This window comes from Triticum aestivum, chromosome 2D, assembly GCF_018294505.1.
Source record: "Triticum aestivum cultivar Chinese Spring chromosome 2D, IWGSC CS RefSeq v2.1, whole genome shotgun sequence".
NCBI classification, from domain to species: domain Eukaryota; kingdom Viridiplantae; phylum Streptophyta; class Magnoliopsida; order Poales; family Poaceae; genus Triticum; species Triticum aestivum.
In genome coordinates, this window is record NC_057799.1 from 575,137,683 (window position 1) to 575,164,252 (window position 26,570).

Here is a 26,570-nt window from a genome sequence, read left to right on the forward strand (position 1 = left end):
AAGATCATGGTGCTACTTTGAAGCACAAGTGTGGAAAAAGCATAGTAGCATTGCCCCCTTTTTATTTCCTTTTTTTGGCCTTCCTTTTTTTATTTGGCCTTTCTCTTTTTTTATTGGGACAATGCTCTATGAATGATGATCATCACACTTCTATTTATTTACAACTCAATGATTACAACTCGATACTAGAACAAAGTATGACTCTATATGAATGCCTCCGGCGATGTACCGGGATGGGCAATGAATCAAGAGTGACATGTATAAAAAATTATGAATGGTGGCTTTGCCACAAATACGATGTCAACTACATGATCATGCAAAGCAATATGACAATGATGAACGTGTCATGATAAACGGAACAGTAGAAAGTTGCATGGCAATATATCTCGGAATGGCTATGGAAATGCCATGATAGGTAGGTATGGTGGCTGTTTTGAGGAAGATATAAGGAGGTTTATGTGTGATAGAGCGTATCGTATCACGGGGTTTGGATGCACCGGCGAAGTTTGCACCAACTCTCAAGGTGAGGAAGGGCAATGCACGGTACCGAAGAGGCTAGCAATGATGGAAGGGTAAGAGTGCGTATAATCCATGGACTCAACATTAGTCATAAAGAACTCACATACTTATTGCAAAAATCTACAAGTCATCAAAAACCAAGCACTACGCGCATGCTCCTAGGGGGATAGATTGTTAGGAAAAGACCATCGCTCGTCCCGACCGCCACTCATAAGGATGACAATCAAAGAACTCGTCATGTTTCAAATTTGTTACATAACGTTTACCATACGTGCATGCTACGGGACTTGCAAACTTCAACACAAGTATTTCTCAAATTCACAACTACTAAACTAGCACAACTTTAATATCACTACCTCCATATCTCAAAACAATCATCAAGCATCAAACTTTTCTTAGTATTCAACACACTCATAAGAAAGTATTTAATAATCTTGAATACCTAGCATATTAGAACTGATTTCACAAGTTAAGCAAATTACCATGCTGTTTTGTAGGTCTCTCAAAATAGTATAAGTGAAGCATGAGAGAACAATAGTTTCTAAAAAACAAAATCACCACCGTGCTCTAAAAGATATAAGTGAAGCACTAGAGCAAAAACTATATAGCTCAAAAGATATAAGCGAAGCACATAGAGTATTCTAATAAATTCCGAATCATGTGTGTCTCCCTCAAAAGGTGTGTACAGCAAGGATGATTGTGGTAAACTAAAAAGCAAAGACTCAAATCATACAAGACGCTCCAAGCAAAACACTTACCATGTGGTGAATAAAAATATAGCTCCAAGTAAAGTTACTGATGGACGAAGACGAAAGAGGGGATGCCTTCCGGGGCATCCCCAAGCTTTGGATTTTTGGTGTCCTTAGATTACCTTGTGGTGCCATGGGCATCCCCAAGCTTAGGCTCTTGCCACTCCTTGTTCCATAATCCATCAAATCTTTTACCCAAAACTTGAAAACTTCACAACACAAAACTCAACAGAAAATCTCGTAAGCTCCGTTAGCGAAAGAAAACAAAACACCACTTCAAGGTACTGTAATGAACTCATGATTTATTTATATTGGTGTTAAACCTACTGTATTCCAACTTCTCTATGGTTTATAAACTATTTTACTGGCCATAGATTCATCAAAATAAGCAAACAACACACGAAAAACAGAATCTGTCAAAAACAGAACAGTCTATAGTAATATGTAACTAACGCAAACTTCTGGAACTCCAAAACTTCTACCAAAATAGGAAGACCTAAACAATTTGTTTATTGATCTGATGCAATTGGAATCAGTATTTTATCACGTTCTGGTAATTTTTAACAATTGTTTTCATGAACAGAAAGTTTCTGGAATTTTCAGCAAGATCAAATAACTATCATCCAAGAAGTTCCTATAGGTTTAACTTGGCACAAACACTAATTAAAACATAAAAACACATCTAACCAGAGGCTAGATCAAAGATTTATTCCTAAACATAAGAAAAAATAAAAAAATAAAAATAAAATTGGCTTGCCTCCCAACAAGCACTATCGTTTAACGCCCCTAGCTAGGCATAAGATTTCAACGATGCTCACACGAAAGATAATAATTGAAACACAAAGAGAGCATCATGAAACATGTCACAAACATATTTAAGTCTTACATACTTCCTATGCATAGGCATCTTATAGGCAAACAAATTATCAAGGCAAGCAAAATCTAGCATATGCAAGGAAGCGGAAAGAAACAATAGCAATCTCAACATAATGAGAGGTAATTTAGTAACATGAAAATTTCTACAACCATATCTTCCTCTCTCATAATAATTACATGTAGGATCATAAGCAAATTCAACAATATAGCTATCAGAAAGCATATTCTTAACACGATCCACATGTATGCAAAGTTGACACTCTTCCAAAATAGTGGGATTAACATTAACTAAAGTCATGACCTCTCCAAACCCACTTTTATCAAAAATTTCATAAGATTGATCAAAATCCAAATATGTGGTATCTAAAGTTGACACTCTTCCAAACCCACTTTCAATACTATTGCAAAACATTATTATCAATCTCATATTCATCCTGGGGCTTAAATAAATTTTCAAGATCATAAGAAGAATCACCCCAATCATGATCACTGCAACATGTAGTAGACATAGCAAAACTAGCATCCCCAAGCTTAGAGTTTTGCATATTATTAGCACAATTGACATCAAGAGAATTTATAGTAAAATCATTGCAATCATGCTTTTTATCGAAGGAACTACCAAGTATGGGTGCAATAGCAACGATCTCATGTTCAACATAAGGAACTATAGCAAGTTCATCTTCATAAATATTGGCATCATGGCCACAAGAATAGCAAGCGTCGTGTTCATCAAGGGATATTTCAATCAAATCATCGGAATCATCATTATCTATAGATTCATGCATATCATTATTTTCTTCCAAAGCAACGGTCATTCTCTCGATAAATTCTTTGACATAGACATTATGAGCATAGTTTTCATAGCAATATTTAAGTATGTCAAAATTTTCAGATTCGTAGAGAGTAGTATCATACTTTTCAATCAAAGAAGCAACTTCATAAGCACCCTTAAAAGCAACAAATTCTTCAATTTGTTCGATATCGTAGTAACTATAAACACCCTTTGCATAAGAAGATAAGATTTCATTATCATTAAACTCACATAGGTAGGGAAGGTGTTTTTTAGGGTTCTTAGAGCAACAAGTAAAATCACAAATTTCACAAAGATTCCAAGCATAACATAGCAATCTATTTATTTGATCCCATAAGAGTCTCCCCTTTTCAGACAAACGGTGACGCACAAAATGAGCATGCTCATCTAAAGATTTCCCATCAAATAGGCTAGTTGGGGTTTCAGCACGAGCGCAGAAGGACCGAAGATGATCCAAGTAGAACACTTTAAGTGGATCCATATCAATAGATTTTCAGCAAGCAAAGATGCAAGCAAATAGAAGGCACATGGAAACACAAACAAAAAGACATACGGGAAGAAGGCGAAGAAAAGGCGAATAAAACGGCAAGGGTGAAGTGGGGGAGAGGAAAACGAGAGGCAAATGGCAAATAATGTAATGCGAGGGATAAGAGTTTGTGATGGGTACTTGGTATGTTGACTTTTGCGTAGACTCCCCGGCAACGGCGCCAGAAATGGCTCGTTGTTGGGAGAGCAAATCTTGACTTGACATGGCGTAAGCCTCCCTGGAAACGGCGCCAGAAATGGCTCGTTGTCGGGAGAGCAAATCTTGACTTGAGTTGCCGTAAGCCTCCCCGGCAACAGCGCCAGAAATCCTTCTTGCTACCTCTTGAGCACTGCGTTGGTTTTCCCTTGAAGAGGAAAGGGTGATGCAGCAAAGTAGCATAAGTATTTCCCTCAGTTTTTGAGAACCAAGGTATCAATCCAGTGGGAGACCACGCACAAGTCCCTCGCACCTACACAAACAAATAAAAACCTCGCAACCAACGCAATAAAGGGGTTGTGAATTGAGGGAGTCCTGGATTAAGGGGTCCTTGGACGTCCGGCCTATTATCTTATGGGCCGGACTGATGGGCTGTGAAGACATGAAGACCGAAGACCATACTCATGTCCGGATTGGACTCTCCTTGGCGTGGAAGGCAAGCCTGGCGACCAACTATGAAGATTCCTTCTTATGTAACCGACTCCATGTAAACCCTAGATACCCCCGGTGTCTATATAAACCCGAGGGATTAGTCCGGAAAGGAGACATATACATTACCATAGTCATACAAGCTAGACTTCTAGGGTTTAGCCATTACGATCTCGTGGTAGATCAACTCTTGTAATAATCATATTCATCAAGATCAATCAAGCAAGAAGTAGGGTATTACCTCCATAGAGAGGGCCCGAACCTGGGTAAACATCGTGTCCCCCGTCTCCTGTTACCATCGATCCTAGACGCACAGTTCGGGACCCCCTACCCAAGATCCACCGGTTTTGACACCAACATTGGTGCTTTCATTGAGAGTTCCACTGTGCCGTCGACAAAGGGCTCGATGGCCCCTTCGATCGTCAGTAAAGACGTTGTCTAGGGAGAAACCTTCCTCCCCGGACAGATCTTCGAATTCGGCGGCTTCGTACTGCGGGCCAACTCGCTTGGCCATCTGGAGCAGATCGATAGCTACGCCCCTGGCTATCAGGTCAGATTCGGAAGCTTGAACTACGTCGCGGATATCCGTGGAGACTTGATCTTCAAAGGATTTGAGCCCGCAGCAATCGCTCCCCCTCCCCACAATGAACGTGGCTTAAATTTGTCATTGGGTCACACCCAGGAGATTTTTCCTGCTGCTGCAACGGCCTCAGAGCCAAAGCGGATGGCGCCATCCAAGGCCGCAGAGTCCGCGGCGTTGGAGCCGCGCACAGACTCAACGCCCTGCAATATTCGCTTTAATGGAACTCCGGACTTGTCTCCGGCTATAAGTTCCAGACTATGTACGCCTGCGGACACCGAGCTAGATCGGTTATCGATCTTCAAGTTCAGCGCCGCTGATGTTTTCCAGCACTCGCCTTTGGGTGACGTGCTAAAATCTTTAAAGAATTTGTCCTTGGAGAAGGACTCACATCCGAACTATGTCCGGTTCGAGGTAGAGACGGATGACGAGGAATTTTACTTCCCACCCGCCACCCACTTCATAGCCACTGTCGATGACTTAACCGACGTGCTTGACTATGGCTCCGAAGACATCGATGGTATGGACGACGATGCCGATATGGAGCAAGGCCAAGACCCGCCATTCACCGGACGTTGGACGGCTACCTCTCCGTACGACGTGTACATGGTTGATACACCCAAAGGATCTGGTGACGACAACGAAGAGCCAGATGCGAATAAAACCTCTGAGACGCAGTCCAAGCGCCGACGCCCCAAGCGCCGTTCTAAGCCTCATCGCTCAAAGGACGACAACACTGGCACCGGAGAAAACAGTACTCCAGGCGACGCCGAAAACAATGAAGACCCTGCCGGTGCTGCATCCGAACAGGAGGAACATGGCAACAGGCAAGACAACCTGATGAACAGGCCATAGAAGATGACTCGGTGGACGATAGTTACCGCCCACCCTCCGAGGAGGAGACAAGCCTCGGCAACAAAGACTTCATCGTGCCTGAGGATCCTCTGGAGCAGGAGCGCTTTAAGCTTCAGCTCATAGCCACTTCAAGAAGCCTGAAAAAGAAACAACATCAGCTTCAAGCCGAACAAGATCTGCTCGTCGACAGATGGACCGATGTCCTGACAGCCGAAGAATACGGCCTCAAGCGCCCAACCAAGAGCTATCTGAAACGCAGACTGCTACCTCAATTCGATGAGGAGGCACCAGAACACATATCTCCCTCGCGTAAGGCGGAACGACCACCACGTGGTCAAGACAGGGCGGCCGACCGGCCACCCCGCGGTCGGGATAAAGCGGCAGCTCAGGCCGAACAGCAGCCGGCCCCACCGCCCCAAAAAACAGAGACGGAAGAGTTCGGGGTCACACGTACGACCTCCGGCAAACCCTGGACAGTAGAGCAGGACATACAAGATCGATCTACAGATCGCGAGGACATGCCTCGAGGCAAGACGACGGCTACCTATTCGGACGTGACAAACCTAACTACGCCCGGGCCGAATGCCGCAGACGGACTCCATCGGAGCTACGCCACGATGTGGCCCGATACAGTGGTGCCGTACACCCTCTCTGCTTCACAGATGAAGTATTGGATCATGAATTCCCCGAGGGGTTCAAGCCCGTCAATATCGAATAATACGACGGCACAACCGATCCCGCAGTGTGGATCGAAGATTTTATTCTCCACATCCACATGGCCCGAGGAGATGACCTCCACACCATCAAATACCTCCCATTAAAGCTCAAAGGACCAGCTCGACACTGGCTAAATAGTCTGCCTGAAAACTCCATCGGCAGCTGGGAGGACTTGGAAGAGGCCTTCCTCGACAACTTCCAAGGTACATATGTCCGGCCACCCGATATCGATGACTTAAGCCACATAGTTCAACAATCTGTAGAATCAACCAGAAAATTCTGGACTAGGTTCCTAACCAAAAAGAACCAGATCGTTGACTGTCCGGATGCCGAAGCCCTAGCGGCCTTTAAGCATAGCATCCGGGACGAATGGCTCGCCCGCCACCTCGGCCAAGAAAAGCCGAGGTCCATGGCAGCCCTCACGGCACTTATGACCCACTTTTGCGTGGGAGAGGATAGTTGGCTGGCTCGCAGTACAAACACAACCAACGAAATAGGCCCCTCCGAGGCCAACAACAGCACCGGCAAGCTCCGGCGCAACAGACACAAACGCCGAAGCAATGGCGATAACACCGATGACACTATAGTTCACCCCGGATTCAGTGGCTCCAAGTCCGGCCAGTGAAAGAAGCCCTATAAAAGGAGCAGCGGAGGACCATCCAGCTTGGACCGCATACTCGATCGTCCTTGCCTGATACATGGCACCACAGACAAACCGGCCAACCATACTAACAGAGATTGCCGGGTCTTTAAACAAGCCAGCAAGGAAAACAGTAGAAACAAGGAAGTGGAATCACAGAGCGAGGACGACGACGAAGGGCCCCGGGAGCCAAACACCGGAGGACAAAATAAATTTCCCCCTCAAGTCAAAACGGTGAACATGATATACGCTACACACATCCCCAAAAGGGAACGCAAGCGTGCACTTAGGGACGTCTATGCGTTAGAGCCAGTCGCCCCGAAATTCAATCCGTGGTCGTCATTTCCGATCACCTTTGACCGCCGAGATCATCCAACCAGCATCCGCCATGGTGGTTCAGCCGCACTGGTCCTGGACCCAATCATCGACGGATTTCACCTGACACGAGTCCTAATGGACGGCGGTAGCAGCCTCAACCTGCTCTATCAGGATACAATACGTAAAATATGCATCGACCCCTCACGGGTCAAGCCCACGAAGACTACCTTTAAAGGAGTCATACCAGGCGTAGAGGCCCATTGTACGGGCTCAATAACGTTGGACGTAGTATTCGGTTCCCCGGATAACTTCCGAAGCGAAGAACTAATCTTCGATATTGTCCCATTCCGCAGCGGCTATCACGCCTTGCTCGGACGAACCGCATTCGCTAGATTCAACGCAGTGCCACATTACGCTTATCTCAAACTCAAGATACCCGGTCCATGTGGCAACATTACAATAAATGGAAATACGGAACGCTCCCTCCATACAGAGGAGCAAACTGCCGCCCTAGCAGCAGAAGTACAGAGCGGCCTTCTCAAGCAGCATTCTAATTCGGCTGCCGAGCCCCTGGACACCATTAAGAGGGTCCAGACCACACTGCAGCAGGACAGCTCGGCTCGTCAAGAGCCGAATTAACAATTTGACCTCCGTCCCAGCCCCGACGAGGCAACAAAACTAATACCGCGCGTACATAAACCACGCACTCAAAACCCCATGAGAATTGACGGAGGCATAACTCATTCGCGGTCCACTGTACGGCTCGACCGACCCTGGGATCCGCACGCTTTTACTTTTTCTTTTTTACGGGTTTTCTTCTCTTTTCGAGGTTAATACGGACAACCCGCTTGCAGAACACACCAAGGAGGCAAGGAGCTCTGGCTCACGAGGGAATCCCCAGGTGGTCTCTACTCAACGATTGCCATACCTGCTTTTCATACCCGCATGTAGCTCGCTCTTGGTTTCAGCATGTCAAATAGCCTTACTTGCTTATCGCATTACTTGTGCAAAGTACGCCTCGATGTACTAGTAACATCACAATGGTGAATACACGGTAGCGTCAGCTTGTTATTTAAATTTCCTATTTCCTCACCTTTGTATTTCTCACTCTTTGCACACGTACACAATGGTACGTATTACCACGCCAGGGACTCCATTATGCGCCGCATTACGGCAATAAAGTCCGAACACTTTTATAGTATAGTTCGGCACCCCGAACTTATAGCATTATATGCATTGGCTCCGAATCATGTCTTTGGTCAATAGTTGGGTTGCCCGGCTCCTGTGCTCGGGTCAACGATGCTCCTTGCCCTCCGGCGGTCCCTCGGTCATCAGCTTCTTGGCATCCAACTTGCCCCAATGCGTCTTGACGCGGGCAAAGGCCATACGCGCACCTTCAATACAGACCGACCGCTTCACGGCTTTGACCCGCGGACAGGCACTCACAAGCCGTTGCACAAGTTTGAAGTAGCTGCTGGGTACAGGATCGGCGAGCCACAACCGGACTGTCAAGGCCTTCATGGCTAGCTCTCCCAACCTGTGCAGCTCGACCAACTGCTTTAGCTGGTCGCTTAAGGGCACCAGATGTTCGGATCCCAGATATTGGCCCCAGAACAGCTTCTCTGTAGACATCCCCTCTTCAGCTCTATAATGCTCGGCCGCATCCGACACACTGTGCGGCAGATCTGTAAACGCCCCTGGAAAAACCCACATTCAGGATAAGTACAAGGAACGTTTCTTCTACATACTTGCTCTGCATAGGTGAAGAACTTACCTGCCGTAATCTTCTCGACCACCTGAAGTTCCTGGAGGGTGCTTTGGGCCTCGGCTCGTCCGTCCTGGGTGCCCTGGCGAGCCTTCGCCAACTCGGACTCTTGCGCCTTACAATCACGCTCCAAGGACTCAAATTTCTCTATCGCGCCCTGGAGTAGTTGCTCCGCCTCGCCGACCCGGGCCTCGTGCTTCTCGCGCGAAGCGCATTCGTTGGCCGCTTTGTCCTTGGCCTCGGCTAACAACTTCTTAAGGGTTGCCACCTCGGTCGTGGCCCCTAATAAAGTTTATGACACTTCAGTCCAGTCGGACTATCTCATTTCTTCAAAATATACCCACAGGTTACTGCATACCTCGGCTATCCTCCAGCTGCTTCTTCACGAGGCCGAGCTCCTCCTCGGCCCGCTCCAGTTTCTGCTTCAGTCCGGAGACCTCCGCAGCATGAGCAGTGGCAGCCTGCAGCGATACCTTCTTATTAACATAGACAACCCATGTTAGACTCCTGCGATATTCATTCTTGATCCTATGTTTGGCTTTTCCTCCCGAACACCAAACAGAGCATCAGGGGCTACTGTCTATGCTGTGATATTTTTTCTACAATCACATTACTTACCTCAAATCCTGTTAGAAGGCTAGTGCAGGCTTCGGTCAGTCTACTTTTGGCAAACTGAAACTTCTCTATTACCGTGTCCATAAGGACACGATGCTCATCCACGATAGAAGCGCCTCGTTGCGCCTCCAGCAGATTATCCGGTGCCTCTGGATGGACAGAGGTCACCGGTGGAACAGGCATGTTACCTCCTTGGGGGGAATGCCGATCGCTGGACCCCGGAGCCATGTAAATCTCCGGAATAGTATCCGGCTGAGGCCCGAAGGGAACTCGGGCCCCGTCACCAGTCCCCGTGGGAACTTTTTCCCTCGTGTGTCCGGCGGCTGAGGAGTCATCCTGGGACGTCACCCTGATGATCTCCGGAATCTCCCCCCAGCCTAGGAAAGTCTTTTTGGACACCACCTCGTCATCGCCCTTGGGTGAGACGGAATGAGCAGGTGGCGGAGACATGCTAGCCATCTCCTTCGAGTCCAGAGAATCCTCTGTCGAGGATCGCGGGGACCCATCGCGTGCCGGACTGCAGTGACAAAGTTTAAACTATGTCAATATTACAAACCAGGAAGGCCAGACGTTTGCAGATCCTGGTACTTACGAAGCGGCCCGAGGCTTGGTTCAGCGAGGTCGCTCCGGACTGCTATCAACATCCCACCCGGAGTCATCCACGAGGGAGCCTCTCCCCCTCTTGGGCGCCTTGATACGTCTCCAACGTATCTATAATTTTTGACTGCTCCATGCTATATTATCTACTGTTTTGGATATTATTGGGCTTTATTATTCAATTTTATATTATTTTTGGGACTAACCTATTAACGGGAGGCCCAGCCCAGAATTGCTGTTTTTTTTGCCTATTTCAGAGTTTCGCAGAAAAGGAATATCAAACGGAGTCCAAACGGAATGAAACCTTCGGGAACGTGATTTTTAGGAAGAATATGATCCAGGAGACTTGGACCCTACGTCAAGAAACAAAGGAGGAGGCCACGAGGTAGGGGGGCGCGCCTACCCCCCAGGGCGCGCCCTCCACCCTCATGGGCCCCTGTTGCTCCACCGACATACTCCTTCCTCCTATATATACCTACGTACCCCCAATCGATCAGATACGGAGCCAAAAACCTAATTCCACCGCCGCAACCATCTGTACCCACGAGATCCCATCTTGTGCCCTGTTCCGGAGCTCCGCCGGAGGGGGCATCCATCACGGAGGGCTTCTACATCAACACCATAGCCTCTCCGATGATTTGTGAGTAGTTTACTTCAGACCTTCGGGTCCATAGTTAGTTGCTAGATGGCTTCTTCTCTCTTTTTGGATCTCAATACAATGTTCTCCCCCTCTCTCGTGGAGATCTATTCGATGTAATATTCTTTTGCAGTGTGTTTGTTGAGACCGATGAATTGTGGGTTTATGATCAAGTTTATCTATGAACAATATTTGAATCTTCTCTGAATACATTTATGTATGATTGGTTATCTTTGCAAGTCTCTTCGAATTATCAGTTTGGTTTGGCCTACTAGATTGATCTTTCTTGCAATGGGAGAAGTGCTTAGCTTTGGGTTCAATCTTGCGGTGTTCTTTCCCAGTGACAGTAGGGGCAGCAAGGCACGTATTGTATTGTTGCCATCGAGGATAACAAGATGGGGTTTTTATCATATTGCATGAATTTATCCCTCTACATCATGTCATCTTGCTTAAAGCGTTACTCTGTTTTCATGAACTTAATACTCTAGATGCATGCTGGATAGCGGTCGATGAGTGGAGTAATAGTAGTAGATGCTGGCAGGAGTCGGTCTACTTGTCTCGGACGTGATGCCTATAGACATGATCATACCTAGATATTCTCATAACTATGCTCAATTCTGTCAATTGCTCAACAGTAATTCGTTCACCCACCGTAAAATACTTATGCTCTTGAGAGAAGCCACTAGTGAAACCTATGGCATCATATTAATCTTCCAACACTTATTTATTTCCTTTGCTTTTACTTTGCTTTTATTTTACTTTGCATCTTTATCACAAAAATACCAAAAATATTATCCTATCATATCTATCAGATCTCACTCTCGTAAGTGACCGTGAAGGGATTGACAACCCCTTATCGCGTTGGTTGCGAGGATTTATTTGTTTTGTGTAGGTACGAGGGACTCGCGCATAGCCTCCTACTGGATTGATACCTTGGTTCTCAAAAACTGAGGGAAATACTTACGCTACTTTGCTGCTTCACCTTTCCTCTTCAAGGGAAAACCAACGCAGTGCTCAAGAGCTAGCAAGAAGGATTTCTGGCGCCGTTGCCGGGGAGGTCTACGCAAAAGTCAACATACCAAGTACCCATCACAATCCCTTATCTCCCGCATTACATTATTTTCCATTTGCCTCTCGTTTTCCTCTCCCCCACTTCACCCTTGCCGTTTTATTCGCCCTCTCTTTTTCGTTCGCCTCTTTTTCGCTTGCTTTTTGTTTGCTCGTGTGCTGGATTGCTTGTTTGTCACGATGGCTCAAGATAATACCAAATTATGTGACTTTACCAATACCAACAATAATGATTTCCTTAGCACTCCGATTGCTCCTCTTACCGATACCGAATCTTCTGAAATCAATGCTGCTTTGTTGAATCTTGTCATGAAAGATCAATTCGCCGACCTTCCTTATGAAGATGCCGCTACTCATCTAAATAGCTTCGTTGATTTGTGTGATATGGAAAATAAGAAAGATGTTGACAATGATATTGTTAAATTAAAGCTATTTACTTTTTCGCTTAGAGATCGTGCTAAAGCTTGGTTTTCGTCTTTGCCTAAAAATAGTATTGATTCTTGGAACAAGTGCAAAGATGCTTTTATCTCTAAGTATTTTCCTCCCGCTAAGATCATCTCTCTTAGAAATGATATTATGAATTTTAAGCAACTTGATAATGAACATGTTGCACAAGCTTGGGAGAGGATGAAATTAATGATACGTAATTGCCCTACTCATGGTTTGAATTTATGGATGATTATACAAAAAAAATTATGCCGGATTGAATTTTGCTTCTAGAAATCTTTTAGATTCGGCCGCGGGAGGCACTTTTATGGAAATCACTTTAGGAGAAGCTACTAAACTCCTAGATAATATTATGGTTAATTATTCTCAATGGCACACTGAAAGATCTACTAATAAAAAAAGTGCATGCAATAGAAGAAATTAATGTTTTGAGTGGAAAGATGGATGAACTTATGAAATTATTTGCTACTAAGAGTGTTTCTTCTGATCCTAATGATATGCCTTTGTCTACTTTGATTGAGAATAATAATGAATCTATGGATGTGAATTTTGTTGGTAGGGATAATTTTGGTAACAACGCGTATAGAGGAAACTTTAATCCCTGGCCTTATCCTAGTAATTCCTCTAATAATTATGGTAATTCCTACAACAACTCTTATGGAAATTTTAATAAGATGCCCTCTGAATTTGAAACTAGTGTTAAAGAGTTTATGAATTCGCAAAAGAATTTCAATGCTTTGCTTGAAGAGAAATTGCTTAAAATTGATGAATTGGCTAGGAACGTTGATAGAATTTCTCTTGATGTTGATTCTTTAAAGCTTAAATCTATTCCTCCTAAGCATGATATCAATGAGTCTCTCAAAGCCATGAGAATTTCCATTGATGAGTGCAAAGAAAGAACCACTAGAATGCGTGCTAAGAAAGATTGCTTTATGAAAACGTGTTCTTCAAATTTCTATGAAAATAAAGATGAAGATCTAAAAGTTATTGATGTGTCCCCTATTAAATCTTTGTTTTGCAATATTAATCTTGATAATGATGGGGCTGAATATGATCCACCTTTACCTAGAAGGCGTTCCAAAAATTAGGAGTTTTTAGATCTTGATGCTAAAATTGACAAAAGTGGGATTGAAGAAATCAAAACCCTAGATGTTAAACCCACTATTTTGGATTTCAAGGAATTTAATTATGAAAATTTCTCTTTGATAGATTGTATTTCCTTGTTGCAATCCCTGCTAAATTCTCCTCATGCTTATAGTCAAAATAAAGCGTTTACTAAACATATCGTTGATGCCTTGATGCAATCTTATGAAGAAAAGCTTGAGTTGGAAATTTTTATTCCTAGAAAACTTTATGATGAGTGGGAACCTACTATTAAAATTAAGATTAAGGATCATGAGTTCTATGCTTTATGTGATTTGGGTGCTAGTGTTTCCACTATTCCCAGAACTTTGTGCGATTTGCTAGATTTCCGTGATTTTGATGATTGCTCTCTAAACTTGCACCTTGCGGATTCCACTATTAAGAAACCTATGGGAAGAATTAATAATGCTCTTATTGTTGCAAATAGGAATTATGTGCGCGTAGATTTTATTGTTCTTGATATAGATTGCAATCATTCCTGTCCTATTATTCTTGGTAGACCTTTCCTTAGAACGATTGGTGCAATTATTGATATGAAGGAAGGGAATATTAGATTCCAATTTCCATTAAAGAAAGGCATGGAACACTTCCCTAGGACGAAAATAAAATTACCATATGAATCTATCATGAGAGCCACTTATGGATTGCCTACCAAAGATGGCAATACCTAATATCTATCCTTGCTTTTATGCCTAGCTAGGGGCGTTAAACGATAGCGCTTGTTGGAAGGTAACCCAATTTTATTTTTTGTTTTTTGCTTTTTGCTTCTGTTTAGGAATAAATATTTGTTCTAGCCTCTGGTTAGATGTGTTTTTATATTTTAATTAGTGTTTGTGCCAAGTTAAACCTATAAGATCTTCTTGGATGATAGTTATTTGATCTTGCAGAAATTTCCAGAAACTTTCTGTTCACGAAAACAATTGTTAAAAATCACCTGAACGTGATAAAATACTGATTCCGATTGCTTCTGATCAATAAACAAATTTTCTAGGTCGTCCTATTTTGGATGATGTTTTGGAGTTCTGGAAGTTTGCGTTAGTTACAGATTACTACAGACTATTCTGTTTTTGAAAGATTCTGTTTTTCGTGTGTTGTTTGCTTATTTTGATGAATCTATGGCTAGTAAAATAGTTTATAAACCATAGAGAAGTTGGAATACAGTAGGTTTAACACCAATATAAATAAAGAATGAGTTCATTACAGTACCTTGAAGTGGTCTTTTGTTTTCTTTCGCTAACGGAGCTCACGAGATTTTCTGTTGAGTTTTGTGTTGTGAAGTTTTCAAGTTTTGGGTGAAAGATTAGATGGATTATGGAACAAGGAGTAGCAAGAGCCTAAGCTTGGGGATGCCCATGGCACCCCCAAGATAATCTAAGGACACCATAAATCCAAAGCTTGGGGATGCCCCGGAAGGCATCCCCTCTTTCGTCTACTTCCATCGGTAACTTTACTTGGAGCTATATTTTTATTCACCACATGATATGTGTTTTGCTTGGAGCGTCTTGTATGATTTGAGTCTTTGCTTTTTAGTTTACCATAATCATCCTTGCTGTACACACCTTTTGAGAGAGCCATACATGATTTGGAATTTGTTAGAATACTCTATGTGCTTCGCTTATATCTTTTGAGTTATATAGTTTTGCTCTAGTACTTCACTTATATATTTTAGAGCACGGTGGTGGATTTGTTTTATAGAAACTATTGATCTCTCATGCTTCACTTAGATTGAGAGTCTTAAATAGCATGGTAATTTGCTTGAATAATCCTAATATGCTTGGTATTCAAGATTAGTAAAAACTTTCTTATGAGTGTGTTGAATACTAAGAAAAGTTTGATGCTTGATAATTGTTTTGAGATATGAAGATGGTGATATTAGAGTCATTGTAGTTGAGTAGTTGTGAATTTGAGAAATACTTGTGTTAAAGTTTGTGATTCCCGTAGCATGCACGTATGGTGAACCGCTATGTGATGAAGTCGGAGCATGATTTATTTGTTGATTGTCTTCCTTATGAGTGGTGGTCGGGGACGAGTGATGGTCTTTTCCTACCAATATATCCCCCTAGGAGCATGCGCGTAATACTTTGCTTTGATAATTTGTAGATTTTTGCAATAAGTATATGAGTTCTTTATGACTAATGTTGAGTACATGGATTATACGCACCCTTCTTCCTTCCACCATTGCTAGCCTCTCTAATACCGCGCACTTTTCGCCGGTATCATACACCCACCATAAACCTTCCTCAAAACAGCCACCATACCTACCTATCATGGCATTTCCATAGCCATTCCGAAATATATTGCCATGCAACTTTTGTAACGCCCACGATGCGGCTATATCTCTCACGTGTCGAGGCACGACTTAGAGGCATAACCGCATTGTAGGTTTTGTCGCAAGAAGGGTCATCTTCACACAATCCCATGTAATGAACAAGAATGGGATAAAGAGAGTTGGCTTACAATCGCCACTTCACACAATACATAAATAAATTCATACATCATCCAAAATACACGCATAGACCAACTACGGTCAAATCCAAACGAGAAGAAGATAACCCCAAATGCTAGATCCCCGATCGTCCCAACTGGGCTCCACTACTGATCATCAGGAAACGAAACATAGTAATGACCAAGTTCCTCGTCGAACTCCCACTTGAGCTCGGTTGCGTCACCAGCACTGGTATCGTCGGCACCTGCAACTGTTTTGGTAGAATCTGTGAGTCATGAGGACTCAGCAATCTCACACCCACGAGATCAAGACTATTTAAGCTTATAGGAAGGATGGGGTAATGAGGTGGAGCTGCAGCGAGCACTAAGCATATATGGTGGCTAACATACGCAAATAAGAGCGAGAAGAGGAGCAACGCAACGGTCGCGAAGCTAGAAATGATCAAGAAGTGATCCTGAAACTGCTTACGTTCATACATAACCCAAACCGTGTTCACTTCCCGGGCTCCGCCGAAAAGAGACCATCACGGCTACACACGCGGTTGATGTATTTTAGTTAAGTAAAGTGTCAAGTTCTCTACAACCGGACATTAACAAATTCCCATCTGCCACATAACCGCGGGCACGACTTTTGAAAGATAATACCCTGCAGGGGTGTCCCAACTTAGCCCATCACAAGCTCTCACGGTCAACGAAGGATAAACCTTCTCCCGGGAAGACCCGATCAGTCTCGGAATCCCAGTTTACAAGACATTTTGACAATGGTAAAACAAGTCCAGCAAGACCACCCGACTGTGCCGACAAATCCCAATAGGAGCTGCACATATCTCGTTCTCAGGGCACAACCGATGAGCAATCCGTACAACTAAAATCAGGCCTCAGGTTTCCCCGAGGTGGCGCTGCAAAGGGCTCTAGTTTGGACCAGCACTCAGAGGAGCACTGGCCCGGGGGGGTTAAATAAGATGACCCTCGGGCTCGCGAAAACCCAAGGGAAAAAGGCTTAGGTAGGCAAATGTAAAACCAAGGTTGGGCCTTGCTGGAGGAGTTTTATTCAAGGCGAACTGTCAAGGGGGTCCCATAAATCACCCAACCGCGTAAGGAACGCAAAATCAAGGAACATAACACCGGTATGACGGAAACTAGGGCAGCAAGAGTGGAACAGAACACCAGGCATAAGGCCGAGCCTTCCACCCTTTACCAAATATATAGATGCATTAATTAAATAAGAGATATTGTGATATGCCAAAATATCCATGTTCCAACATGGAACCAACTTCAACTTCACCTGCAACTAGCAACGCTATAAGAAGGGCTGAGCAAAAGCGGTAACTTAGCCAAACAACGGTTTGCTAGGAAAGGTGGGTTAGAGGCTTGACATGGCAACATGGGAGGCATGATATAGCAAGTGGTAGGTAGCGCAGCATAGCAATAGAGCGAACAACTAGCAAGCAAAGATAGAAGTGATTTCGAGGGTATGGTCATCTTGCCTGCAAGGTTCTCAGAGCTGTCGAAAGCTTGATCCTCGTAAGCGTTCTCAACAGGTTCCTCATAAGCGTTCTCGTCTCCCGGCTCTACCCAAAGCAAGAACACAAGCAAAGGACCAACAATCAATCACGGGAAATGCACAAGCAACATGATGCAATACATGGCATGATATGCGAGATGTGATATGCAATGCATATGCGTGCTCCGGAAGGAAAAAATGAACAAGGCATCAACTTGGTAAACCAAGTATACCGCTGGAAAGATGAGATGATTTCGGTTGAAATCGATATAAGGATCACCGGAATCGGATGCACGGTTTGCAAATGACAAGCAAAACAAGGATGGCACAATTCTGCGATTAACAGCATGATGCCACTTAGTATGCAACAAGAAGCTAAGCTACTGCACTCCAACATAACAAAACAGCATATGACAGTGATGTACTCAAGATGCTTGACAAAACATAAACACTAAGCTACAGCTAAATCACACCATAACAGGTTCAAACAAGCATAGCAAAAGTGCAAAAGATATCAGCTTCACAGACTTAGTGAAAATACTAACATGTCAGAAATAACATCAGGAAGCCATGTTTAGAGCAAGATAACAGCATGCTACAGGAACATATCCTAGCAAACAAAAGCATGGCATGAATCTACTAGATGTATAGAACAAAAGTCCCTTACTGATCATGAGCCAAAAAGGCACAGAAGATATGATGGCACCCATATAAACATAGCAAGTTTTATTACCAGATTCAGACTTGGCAGAAAACAGAGCATGGCATTAACAGAATTATGAAGGAATCTTTGTGAGCTCGATTCACTCATCACAAAGCATCGCATGACAAAACAAGCATACCAACAGCAAGAAGACATGTTCATGAAGCTAACTATGTCAAGAGCAAGTTCATAGCATGTATGGATCACTAACAACATCCATGGAAAAATTGAATAGCATGTTAAAATTCTGCCAGGAACATTTTATAGCAAAATTAGAGCAAGATTGAAACATGCTATGGCAATCCATAATTGCAAACAGGGGCATGGATGGGTAGAGCACATCTATATGTCCAAAACATCCTTACTGAACATACTCAAAAGAAGAATGGATCTCATTGTAGCAACATGGATACATGGCATCAAAATAACAGCAGGAAAAAGGACTTGGCAAAATCCTGTCCCTGAAAACAGAAACATCACGAAGCCTAGTTTGCATGCTTGTGCTAGTCACCACATGGCTCACAAAAATACATGGCAAGCACCTCTGTAAAGATGGCACGGCATAGATCAAAACACATGTAGAGCTCATGCTCATAAGATGCACATATCAAATGCAACAAAAATGACAAATCATCATAATCTGGTAAGTAACAGCAGTAAACATCATATAGCACTCTTGCATCAGAGATTTGGGCATCAAAATGGACTCAAACAAGCTGGTCACAATGGAACAAAATGAAGATCATGTCATGATCAACACTTTGATATATCATATGCATCAATCGGAGTAATGAGAATGGAGTTATGGCATGATGAACAGGGCACCAGAATGCAAAAATTAAAAGACTTGAGATTATTTCGGGGTCAACCTCTGAGGATCTCAGATCTGGATCGGACGGAGTTGAAGCTCGCCGGAGTTGATGGAGGAGGCCGGAGACGAGGAGGAGGCCGGAGGTCGTCGGAGGAGGCACCGGCGGGACGGGGCCGGATCCGGCCGGGCGCGGTTGCCGGACGGCGAGGGGGCGACGGGGGCCGGCGGCGCGGGGGCGGCGACCGGGGCGGCGCTGCTGACCGGCGTCCGGCGACACGGCGGAGGACGGCGGCGCGATGTTAGGGCGGCGGGCCGACGCGGGAGGCGCGCGGAGGCGCGGGGCGGCGATGGGCTCGGGGAGGGCTGGCCTCGAGCCCGGCGGGCTGGCGGCGGCACGGGTGGCCGGGGCGCCACGTGGCGGCCTCCGATTGGCCGCGGGCGGCGGCGGCTCCTGTCCGGCGCGGACCGGACATGTCCGGCGGCGGAGAGGGAGCGGGGCTAGGGTTTTGGACTGCGGGATTTGGACGGTGTGCACATATTTATAGCTTGGAGGAGGTAGGAGACTCCAAATGAGGTGTGGTCTTCGCCCACACGATCGTGATCGAACGACCGAGAGCATGGAGGGGGTTTGGATGGACTAGGGGGCTGTTTTGGAGGGTGTTGGACTGCAACACTCAAAAGGCCTTTGCGGTTACCTGGTTAACCGTTGGAGCATCAAACGGCCTCCAAATGGAACGAAACTTGACAGGTGGTCTACCGGTGGTGTACCAAGGCCACTTGGCAAGACTCGGTCCATTCCGAGAACGTTTAACACCCGCTCATGAAAAGAGACAAGACGGGCGCGCCGGTGCATGTGGGAGTGTCGGATTGCAAAACGGACAACGGGGAAAATGCTCGGATGCAAGAGACGAACACGTATGCAAATGAGATGCACATGATGACATGATATGAAATGCATGACATGAACAAAATGCAAAACGAAAGACAAAACCCAACCACGGAGGGAATATCATAACACATAGCCGAAATGGCAAGAGTTGGAGTTACAAATATGGAAAGTCACATCCGGGGTGTTACAACTTTCCACCGTTCCATTTATTATGACACGCTCCATCATTGTCATATTGCTTTGCATGATCATGTAGTTGACATCGTATTTGTGGCAAAGCCACCGTTCATAATTCTTTCATACATGTCACTCTTCATTCATTGCATATCCCGGTACACCGCCGGAGGCATTCATATAGAGTCATATTTTGTTCTAAGTATCGAGTTGTAATTGTTGAGTTGTAAGAAAATAAAAGTGTGATGATCTTCATTTTTAGAGCATTGTCCCAAGTGAGGAAAGGATGATGGAGACTATGATTCCCCCACAAGTCGGGATGAGACTCCGGACGAAAAAAAGAGGCCATAAAAAAAGAGAAAAGGCCCAAATAAAAAAATGAGAGAAAAAGAGAGAAGGGACAATGTTACTATTCTTTTACCACACTTGTGCTTCAAAGTAGCACCATGATCTTCATGATAGAGAGTCTCTCATTTTGTCACTTTCATATACTAGTGGGAAATTTTCATTATAGAACTTGGCTTGTATATTCCAATGATGGGCTTCCTCAAAATGCCCTAGGTCTTCGTGAGCAAGCAAGTTGGATGCACACCCACTTAGTTTCTTTTGTTGAGCTTTCATATACTTATAGCTCTAGTGCATCCGTTGCATGGCAATCCTACTCACTCACATTGATATCTATTGATGGGCATCTCCATAGCCCGTTGATACGCCTAGTTGATGTGAGACTATCTTCTCCCTTTTTTGTCTTCTCCACAACCACCATTCTATTCCACATATAGTGCTATGTCCATGGCTCACGCTCATGTATTGCGTGAAGATTGAAAAAGTTTGAGAATGTCAAAAGTATGAAACAATTGCTTGGCTTGTCATCGGGGTTGTGCATGATTTAAATACTTTGTGTGGTGAAGATAGAGCATAGCCAGACTATATGATTTTGTAGGGATAGCTTTCTTTGGCCATGTTATTTTGAGAAGACATGATTGCTTTGTTAGTATGATTGAAGTATTATTATTTTTATGTCAATATTAAACTTTTTTCTTGAATCTTTTGGATCTGAATATTCATACCACAATTAAGAAGAATTGCATTGAAATTATGCCAAGTAGCACTCCGCATCAAAAATTCTGTTTTTATCATTTACCTACTCGAGGGCGAGCAGGAATTAAGCTTGGGGATGCTTGATACGTCTCCAACGTATCTATAATTTTTGATTGCTCCATGCTACATTATCTACTGTTTTGGACATTATTGGGCTTTATTATTCACTTTTATATTATTTTTGGGACTAACCTATTAACCGGAGGCCCAGCCCAGAATTGTTGTTTTTTGCCTATTTCAGAGTTCCGCAGAGAAGGAATATCAAACGGAGTCTAAACGGAATGAAACCTTCGGGAACGTGATTTTTAGGAAGAATATGATCCAGGAGACTTGGACCCTACGTCAAGAAACAAAGGAGGAGGCCACGAGGTAGGGGGCGCGCCTACCCCACCAGGGCGCGCCCTCCACCCTCGTGGGCCCCCTGTTGCTCCACCGACGTACTCCTTCCTCCTATATATACCTACGTACCCCCAAACGATCAGATACGGAGCCAAAAACCTAATTCCACTGCCGCAACCTTCTGTACCCACGAGATCCCGTCTTGGGGCCTGTTCCCGAGCTCCGCCGGAGGGGGCATCCATCAGGGAGGGCTTCTACATCAACACCATAGCCTCTCCGATGATTTGTTAGTAGTTTACTTCAGACCTTCGGGTCCATAGTTAGTAGCTAGATGGCTTCTTCTCTCTTTTTGGATCTCAATACAATGTTCTCCCCCTCTCTCGTGGAGATCTATTCGATGTAATCTTCTTTTGTGGTGTGTTTGTTGAGACTGATGAATTGTGGGTTTATGATCAAGTTTATCTATGAACAATATTTGAATCTTCTCTGAATTCTTTTATGTTTGATTGGTTATCTTTGCAAGTCTCTTCGAATTATCAGTTTGGTTTGGCCTACTAGATTGATCTTTCTTGCAATGGGAGAAGTGCTTAGCTTTGGGTTCAATCTTGCGGTGTCCTTTCCATGTGACAGTAGCGGCAGCAAGGCACGTATTGTATTGTTGCCATCGAGGATAACAAGATGGGGTTTTTATCATATTGCATGAATTTATCCCTCTACATCGTGTCATCTTGCTTAAAGCGTTACTCTATTTTCATGAACTTAATACTCTAGATGCATGCTGGATAGCGGTCGATGAGTGGAGTAATAGTAGTAGATGCAGGCAGGAGTCGGTCTACTTGTCTCGGACGTGATGCCTATATACATGATCATACCTAGATATTCTCATAACTATGCTCAATTCTGTCAATTGCACAACAGTAATTCGTTCACCCACCGTAAAATACTTATGCTCTTGAGATAAGCCACTAGTGAAACCTATGGCCCCCGGGTCTATCTTCATCATATTAATCTTCCAACACTTATTTATTTCCTTTGCTTTTACTTTGCTTTTATTTTACTTTGCATCTTTATCTCAAAAATACCAAAAATATTATCCTATCATATCTATCAGATCTCACTCTCGTAAGTGACCGTGAAGGGATTGACAACCCCTTATCGCGTTGGTTGCGAGGATTTATTTGTTTTGTGTAGGTACGAGGGACTCGCGCATAGCCTCCTACTGGATTGATACCTTGGTTCTCAAAAACTGAGGGAAATACTTACGCTACTTTGCTGCATCACCCTTTCCTCTTCAAGGGAAAACCAACGCAGTGCTCAAGAGGTAGCACGCCTCCGCCTCCAAACTCGTGGAGGCCTCCCTTTTCTTCCTTCCTCCCGCAGGGGGGAGTCGCTTTCCTCCTCGTCACCTTCGTCGGTGGCTGAGGGGTCTGTCTCGTCGTCAGACGAGATGACCAAGGTGCTCCTTCAGCGAAGGCCACTCCTGGTCCCCTTGGCCGTGGTTTTGACCTTCTTTTCCGGCACGTCATAAGGCGCCGAAATAGCATCACCGTAAGGAGCGGGGTTTCTTCGTCTTCGGGCAGCGGAGCCAGACTATTAATCCGTCCCGCTAGATCGGCCCAGGTCTGAAAAAGAAATTGATAAGAAGGCTTAGTATCCTTCCTCGAAGTATGTCCTTAAAAACTATACCTTGACGGCTTACCGAATTGGCCTGATGCTTTAAGTTGAGCCCGCGATCTTTGGTGGAGGGTGGCGGTGTCTCACTGGCCTTGAAGAGCACTTTCCAGATATCTCATGCATCGTGCCGAAAAGCCTTAGCAGCGTGTGGTGCTTGGCCGAATCGAACTCCCACAAATAATAGGTCCGGCGCTGACATGGAAGGATCCGGCATATAAGCATGACCTGGATCACATCAACGAGCTTGATCTTCCGGGTTATCATATTCTGGAGGCACGTTTGGAGCCCCGTGATCTCTTCCAAAGATCCCCATGTCAGGCCCTTCTCTTGCCAGGAGGTAAGCCGCATCGGGACTCCGGATCGGAATTCGGGAGCCGCCGCCCAGTTGGTGTCGCGCGGCTCGGTGATATGGAACCACCCCGATTGCCATCCCTTCACCGTCTCTACGAAGGAGCCTTCGAGCCAGGTGATATTGGGCATCTTGCCCGCCATGGCACCTCCGCACTCGGCCTGTTGGCCGCGCACCACCTTTGGCTTTACATTAAAAGTCTTCAGCCATAGGCCAAAGTGAGGTGGGATGTGGAGAAAGGCTTCGCACACAACTATGAATGCAGATATATTAAGGACGAAGTTGGGGGCGAGGTCATGGAAGTCCAGTCCATAGTAAAACATCAGTCCACGAACAAATGGGTGGAGAGGGAATCCTAACCCACGGACAAAATGCGCAAGGAACACCACCCTCTCTTGAGGTTCGGGGGTAGGCGCGATCTGTCCCTTGGTAGGGAGTCGATGAACGATTCCCTCGGCCAGGTATCCCGCCTCTCGGAGCTCCTTGATATCTTCCGGCTTCATGGAGGAAGTCATCCACTTGCCTCCCGCTCTAGATCCAGACATGGCTAAATGCTTTTTGGAAATAGAGTAATATGGGAGCTTCTGCACTGGAGCTCGAGGATGGAGGGACGGAGAAGGAGGGGGCGCGGGTGAAAAGCATGAATCCTTATCCCCTTATAAAGGCTATGAATATCAGCCCCCCCCCCCGTTGGTCATAAGACCTGCCTGTTCCCAATGGGTAGTGTAAACGACGCAGTTGGATTACCCGCGCCTGTGTTAATGGAAATCCCGCAATAAGGGGACACGATCTCCGCTTTGACAAGACATGCCAATAGAATCGCATCTCAAGATGTGGGACGGTGGGCTGGCCAACGGTTTGAAAAAGGACCAGGCAGGTGTGGCGTCATGTTACTCAAAAGCTGTCAGCGGATAGAGCTTGTCTGAAATATATATTCTCTCTGCGGTTGTGTGTGGTACAAGGCAGGTCCGGATACTATCGTCGCATTCGAAGACTATCTTGGAGTTCGGAGAAAGGAGAACCCGCCTTGCAATGCCGAATACAATCTGCGCACCGGTCTCCTCGTCATTGAAAGCCAGGTTCAGGGGCTACTCAGGGAGTCCTGGATTAAGGGGTCCTCGGACGTCCGGCCTATTATCTATGGGCCGGACTGATGGGCTGTGAAGACATGAAGACCGAAGACCATACTCGTGTCCGGATTCGACTCTCCTTGGCGTGGAAGGCAAGCCTGGCGACCAGCTATGAAGATTCCTTCTTATGTAACCGACTCCATGTAAACCCTAGATACCCCCGGTGTCTATATAAACCGGAGGGATTAGTCCGAAAAGGGGACATATACATTACCATAGTCATACAGGCTAGACTTCTAGGGTTTAGCCATTACGATCTCGAGGTGGATCAACTCTTGTAATACTCATATTCATCAAGATCAATCAAGTAGGAAGTAGGGTATTACCTCCATAGAGAGGGCCCGAACCTGGGTAAACATCGTGTCCCCCGTCGCCTGTTACCATTGATCCTAGACGCACAGTTCGGGACCCCCTACCCGAGATCCGCCGGTTTTGACACCGACATCAATCCCTTCACGGTCACTTACAAAAGTGAGATCTGATAGATATGATAAGATAATATTTTTGGTATTTTTATGATAAATATGCAAAGTAAAATAAAAGGCAATAAAAATAGCTAAGTGTTGGAAGATTAATATGATGGAAAATAGACCCGGGGGCCATAGGTTTCACTAGTGGCTTCTCTCAAGATAGCATAAGTATTACGGTGGGTGAAAAAATTACTGTTGAGCAATTGATAGAATTGAGCATACTTATGAGAATATCCAGGTATGATCATGTATATAGGCATCACGTCCGCGACAAGTAGACCGAAATGATTCTGCATCTACTACTATTACTCCACACATCGACCGCTATCCAACATGCATCTAGAGTATTAAGTTCATAAGAACAGAGTAATGCTTTAAGTAAGATGACATGATGTACAGGGATAAACTCATGCAATATGATATAAACCCCATCTTGTTATCCTCGATGGCAACAATACAATACGTGCCTTGCTGCCCCTGCTGTCACTGGGAAAGGACACCGCAAGATTGAACCCAAAGCTAAGCACTTCTCCCATTGCAAGAAAGATCAATCTAGTAGGCCAAACCAAAATGATAATTCGAAGAGACTTGCAAAGATAACCAATCATACATAAAAGAATTCAGAGAAGATTCAAATATTGTTCATAGATAATCTTGATCATAAACCCACAATTCATCAGTCTCAACAAACACACCGCAAAAGAAGAGTTACATCAAATAGATCTCCAAGAGAATCGAGGAGAACTTTGTATTGAGATCCAAAGAGAGAGAAGAAGCCATCTAGCTAATAACTATGGACCCGAAGGTCTGAGATAAACTACTCACACATCATCGCAGAGGCTATGGTTTTGATGTAGAAGCCCTCCGTGATCAATGCCCCCTCCGGCAGGACGCCAGAAAAGGCCCCAAGATGAGACCTCATGGGTACATAAGGTTGCGGCGGTGGAATTAGGTTTTCGTGGATGCTTCTGATGGTTTGGGGGTACGAAGATATATATAGGAGGAAGAAGTACGTCGGTGGAGCAACATGGGCCCCACGAGGGTGGAGGGCGCGCCTGGGGGGGGGGTAGGCGTGTCCCCTACCTCGTGCTCTCCTCGTTGATTGCTTTACGTAGACTCCAAGTCCTTTGGATCACGTTTGTTCCGAAAATCACGGTCCTGAAGGTTTCATTCCGTTTGGACTCCGTTTGATATTCTTTTTCTGCGAAACACTAAAATAGGCAAAAAAACAGCAATTTGGGCTGGGCCTCCGGTTAATAGGTTAGTCCCAAAAATAATATAAAAGTGTATAACAAAGCCCATTAATCATCCAAAACAGAATATAATATAGCATGGAACAATCAAAAATTATAGATACGTTGGAGACGTATCAGCTGGCCAGGAGGGGGCGCGTCATGGGGAGAGTCCTACTAGGACTCCTAGTCCTAGTAGGATTCGCCCCCCCCCCCTTTTCCTTTCTTCACCGGAGGGAAA